This window comes from Bubalus kerabau, chromosome 13, assembly GCF_029407905.1.
Source record: "Bubalus kerabau isolate K-KA32 ecotype Philippines breed swamp buffalo chromosome 13, PCC_UOA_SB_1v2, whole genome shotgun sequence".
Classification (NCBI taxonomy): Eukaryota; Metazoa; Chordata; class Mammalia; order Artiodactyla; family Bovidae; genus Bubalus; species Bubalus kerabau.
This window is the reverse complement of record NC_073636.1, coordinates 20210685-20216684: the sequence shown is the minus strand read 5'-3', so window position 1 is coordinate 20216684 and position 6000 is coordinate 20210685.

Sequence of the window (6000 nt, the reverse complement as noted above, 5' to 3'; positions counted from 1 at the left end):
TGGGGGGTAGATGCTCGAGAATTTCCAGGGGGACTCCTGAGGCTCGATCCCGCCTTTGCGTATGCCGAGCCTCCTTCCTCATGACCTTTGTCATGGGCGGAGTTCCTCATGCTGGCTCCCGGCAGTGATAGAATTCCGGTTGAGCTATTCCAGATCCTCACTCAATATGCAATATGCACTCAATATGCAATATGCCGGCTCCCGGCACCTGATCTCTCAGTGGGACAAGGGAGCAGACTGAACAGTCAACTCGCTCAGAGGTGTTGTAGGTAGGGAATTATTCTGAGTCAAACCATCTCCCTTTCCCAAGCTTTTATAAACTGACACTTGCATAACACGATCAACCTATCAGTAACACCATCTTTGCCTTTTGTAAATTACTTTATTTTTTGTGCATTTGTTAAAACCACATAATGTTCATTCATATACAGTTTAAGATATTTTCCTATGACTGGGCGTTCCCTGGTGGTCCAGTGGTTAGGGCTTTCAATACCATGGCCCAGGCTTGATACCTGGTCAGGGAACCAAAATCCTAAAAGCCTCAGGGCAGGGTTGGAAAAACAAACAAAATGTAAATTTTTTCCTATGAAAAGAAAGATGTTCTGTTTTTTAATGAGAAAACATAAAATTCACCATGTAAACCATTTAAAAGTAAACAATTCTGTAGTTTTCAGTAATTTACACTTTTGTACAGCTATCATACTAACTCTAGACCATTTCCAGGAGACCCCAAAAGAAAACCCACATGTGCCAGCCCAATGTGCCATCTACCTCCATCTACATTTGGTAGATCAAAGGTTGTAAATTACTTAATTTATATGGCTTTGGTGAGGTAGAACATGCCCACGTGCAGGAGTTGGGAAGTATTCAGAAGAGTACGTGGTGACGAGTTACTCTTCTTGCCTTCATCCCCTCCTGACCCAGTGTCCCTCTCTGGTGACATGTTTTTACCCATTTCTTTATCCTTCTAGAGATAGTTAACGCTTATACTCATAAACACAAATCCACAGCTTTCTATGTGATATGAGCATATGATATTTCATGCATAACTCTATTTACATAACTACTTTCATTTTTAGTCAATTTGATCCCAGGAAGGTCCATGTAAGTCAACAGCCATACCCATAACTTACTTCTCAAGAAATGCCTCCTAAGGTACTTTGATCTCATTAAGATTCAGATGACTGCACCTTCACTCTTTCCCCAGAGACATTTTGTCAATGGAAATAAATTACTAGGGCCATGTAAGTCTAATCAGTAGACTCAACAATGGGTGTGTTGGATCTATGCCCAATCTTTGCCTTAATTTAAGACTTTTTTTTTTCTGCCTGTAAGAACTGAGAGCTTCCATTTTCAACCCTAAAAGTTCTGGAATTTCTGAACGTTGGCAGCTCTGCTGGACTCATCCTGGCTCTGCTCCATGTGTCTCTTCATTCCAGAACCAGACTGAAGAAGTAGCCACCACATGAGACTTGATGGTCTCAGAGTGCGGGCAAAACATAAGGGCCGATGGGAAGACGCAGCGCTTCTAAAAACCTCTGCTCAGGTGACGCCAATGGCTCCTCTGCTTCTGGACCATCTTGGCCAGTTGAGTGGCCAAGCTCCAGTCAGTAGGATGAGGAGGTCTACAGGGAGAACTGGAAGAGCAGGGAAGGAAACGGAAGTTGTGAGCCAATGATACAATCTCCATGCCTCATGAGGTCAGAATGTTGCAGCTCTCGCCATAGAGGAGGACACTGAGGCACAGATAGGCTGAGTGCCTGGTGCAAGGTCCCAGGGCTCCTTAGTGGAAGAGCCAAGATGTGATCCTAAGGGGTCTGACTTCGGGAGGCTGAATCATTCTCCAGATGCCTCCTCTGGGAGCGCTCATATTTGTGAACTACCTGTACCATCTTGTCTAAATTGTCAGCAGGCTTTAATAAAAACAATTTTAGTAGATGACTCAAATATGGCAGTAATAAAACTTTGTAAAATGGTGTTATGGATTTCCTCCAGAAATAATTCATTAAATTGATGCCAGTTGTAACTTGTGAGATCATAAAGCTCAATGCAGGGGTATTGAAAACATGGAGGTAATCCGGTCACAGTGTGTTCAATAACCCCTCGGCCTCCTCTCTGAATTGCTTTGCTACATGTTCACTCAGAACCAAAGAATATAAAAACTCAAGGTATCAAATCGTGAAAAGAGTTTAAATTCATGGATCTTATACCCAGATAAGGAAATCTTTTAGGACAAATCCTAAAAGATTTGTGATCATCAACCTGAGTGACTGGATTCAACGGGAATCCAGCCCTTGTTAAACAACATGGGCAGGAAAACGGTGATTAAAGCCACATGTTACAAGCCCGTCACAGGCAGGGCTTAGAATTCCAAATACGGCCTCCTCATCATCCTTGACCCTTCATCCTTTTTATCGCTCCCTTTTCTTCAGAACTGGCTCAGGTTTGTCTGATAAAAGAATTGCATTTAGTCTTATCTCCCGAGAGGTGTGGAGCTTTGCACTATTAGAGGGTATAGCTCCCTAACACTCCCTAAATAAATAACTGTATATACAGATGAAATCAAATTAAAATGAAGTCAATTGTGGCCTTGAGGCAAGAGTCATAAAACACAAGAAACACCATGAATGACATATATGGGATGGCAGAAGTGAGGGGAGAGGTGGTTGGGTTTTATGGAGCTGATTCTGTGCTGGGCTTTGTGGAGGTGGACAACCAGGGCTGGAAGGATGAAGGAAGCTGCACACACATACTGTCAATGAGTGAGAGTCAGAGAGAATCTGGTGCAATGGCCATGCTGGGGAAGTCCTTCTGGAGAAAAGCAGGTGGGTGCCATTAGTATTTGTCCACACATTGGCCTGGTCCATCTGTGCAAACAGCTACTTTTGCCCTCAGAACATCCTCACCCAGTGAATTGGTAGAATCAGTAGAACCACTAATTGATGATCTTTGACGCTCAGTAGCTTAATGGCATAGAATGTTTACATTTCAAACAAGCCGATTGGGAATGTAGTAGATAGCCTTCCACGTGGTGATTCTGGGACCCACAATCCTTCCATCTAGCAAGCCTGCCATCTTTTTAGTCTCAGAGTTCTCCACTTGAAGTTTCTAAGAGTAATGTCTATTGCATTTGCCCACGTTTCATTAGCCAGGATGGTCACGGGGTTCTATCTAATTGTATGGGAGCTGTCCTGGGCACCTAACGGGAAAATGAGAAGGTTTAAAGAACATGTCACCAGACCTGTGGAGGCAAAACTCCTATAGGTAAGAATCAAGTGATGTCTAATCCATGAAGAAAAACCCCTCTGATAATTCAAGGGGTTCTCTATTCTTCACCAAAAGGCGTTCAGAGTCCTTGGCACCTGGCAGTGAGCCCTGAGCAGTGGAACACTAGCCTTCCTTTCTAGGCTCATGTCTTACTGCTCCCTGTCCAGCCCCCACCTCCCTACCCCGTGCACTTCACCCTCGCCGGAGCAGACTACTGGCTAGTCTTTGAAAGAGCCACATATCTTCACACCTTTGGGTCTTTGCAGATGTTGTTTCCTGTGTGAAACACCCACTCCTCCACCACAAGAGCCAGCCTAGACACCTCTACTCTGTGAGCCCTTCCTTGGTCTCCCTTCCCCAGGCAAATTAATTGCCACATTCCACATGCTCCCACAACTTCCTGTATCGTATTTTATTATAACTTACAACACTGCATCACACTCAGGTGTTGTTCAGTTGCTAAGTTGTGTCCAACTCTTTGCAATCCCATGGACTGCTGCACGCCAGTCTCTTCTGTCCTTCACTATTTCCCAGAGTTTGCTCAAATTCGTGTCCATTGAGTCAATGATGCCATCCAACCATCTCATCCTCTGCCACCCTCTTCTCCTCCTGCCCTCAATCTTTCCGAGCATCACAGTCTTTTCCAGTGAGTTGGCTCTTCGCTTTAGGTGGCCAAAGTATTGGAGCTTCAGCTTCAGCTTCAGCAGCAGTCCCTCCAATGAATATTCAGGGTTGATTTCCTAAAGGATTGACTGGTTTGATCTCCTTGTAGTCCAAGGGACTCTCAAGAGTCTTTTCCAGCCAAATATTTCCCCACATTTTAGAGTAGGTCTGTAGTCTCTCCCCCTGAACTGTCCAATGTGGGGAAAGAAACCTGTGTGAGATGTACCCCTGGAGTCCTGAAGCATATCAGTGTCTAACTGAAGAGCTTCTTATGGAATATGTCAAGAATCAAACAGAAACTTGGGATACAGTAAAGAGACTGAGTTTTATTTTAAGAAAAGTTGTAAGCTTTTTGGAAATGTATGCTAGATGCGTTGTTCATCCCTGGGGGAAGAGAAAAGCTAAAAGAAAGCATAGGCATACATTTCAGAGGCCAAGATAATTGTAATATTGTGTTCTTTGGAGCCACAGTGCTGGTTCAGGCACATGGTCTAGTTGCCAAGTTGTGTCCAGCTCTTGGAATGCCAGGGACTGTAGCCCACCTGGCTCCTCTGTCCATGAGATTCTCCAGGCAAGAATACTGGAGTGGGTTGCCATTTCCTTCTCCAGGTTCAGGTACATGGAAGAGGATAAAACCAAGCTCAGTGAGAATCTCTGATAAAAACGCAGCCATGACACAGTTGCATGGAGGAAACCTAAAGTTTTCAGAGAAATGCAGAAAAGAAACATGCTTATATTAACATTTCATTGCTTGGTCCTGATAAGGGGAGCCCTTCCATGGGGTACATGTGAAGCTCAGAGCTGAGCCCTGCTAGGGTACTTTGAATCCTTCTGTCCTCATAAATGAGCTTGAACTTCCACCTTAACAAAATCAACACAGACAGCTACCCTTCAAAAGGAACTTCTCCATGACCAGAATGGGCTGCGAGATGAAGAGGCATTTATGACTCTAGGCTTAGAAACTTTCAGGGTGAGATGAGTTTACCTCTTATTCAGAGTTTCTACGTCCTGTGCTTCTCATTTCATGTGCTGGTGTCCACACAAGCTTACAACCTCTCTCCTTGTCCCTCTCCTGGCTCTGATTCCCCCCGGCTGCGGGCCAGACTTTCTAAGACAAACTTTCCTAGCTGTCAATGCCATGCCTATTGCTCCCAGTCCTGTTAAAAATAGATGCTGTTCTGCTGCTTCAATCTTCAAAGAATAAGAGACGAGGTCATTTTCTGCCTGGAGAGTAGATCCAGGCTAAGTGATTGGCACCAGTGCATTCAATTGCCAAGGAAACAGGTGTTCAAATGACTTGTCCCATCCCATTAAATATCTTTTTCATACATTGATCCAGAGTCATGTTTTCATGCTCATGACTGAATAGGCAGCCTTGTGATTTGTCAGCTACATCCATTTCCCACCCCCAGCCCCCAGCAACAGTTTCTCTTCAGTTTTTGCCAAGATTGTCTTGTCTCCATAAGTTTCTGTCCAAGTTGAGTGACAGAAGGGTGATCTTATGGTATTAAACAGCGAACAGCAACAAGCACGTAATTTAACAGGACTTGCAGGCATGGCTAATGGGGTTCCCCCTAACTGCTTTTCCTGTGTTTTCTGACAATGGCTTAAAGTTACTAAAACCTAAAGTTTCAGAAATGACTCCTCAGCGAAACTGGGCCCAAGGCAGGGGGATGTAGAGAAAGAAAGAGAATTTAAAAATGAAAGTACGGAACACTAGACATAAGGAACGTATCAATTAAATTTCTTTCAAAGTCTTTTTAAAAGTCTTTCAGTTATCATGTAGCATATTAAATACAAGAGGTGTGGAAACCACAAAATATGTTTATACCTGAACAGCCGAGTTCTTCACAAATACCCCAGTACAACACCAGGATCAGGAAGGCAGCTTCAGCTTTCAGCCCCTAAACTGGGCAAATGATTACAGCAGTTCAGAGTGGCAAGTGAGGCCGATTTTTAGAGATTTGGGGGGTCCTAATTCCAACTTTAACTTTGAGCCTTTCCCTGACTCTGAACAAATGACTTTATTTCTTGAGACCTTGGTTTCTTCATCTGCAAATTGAGGAGACT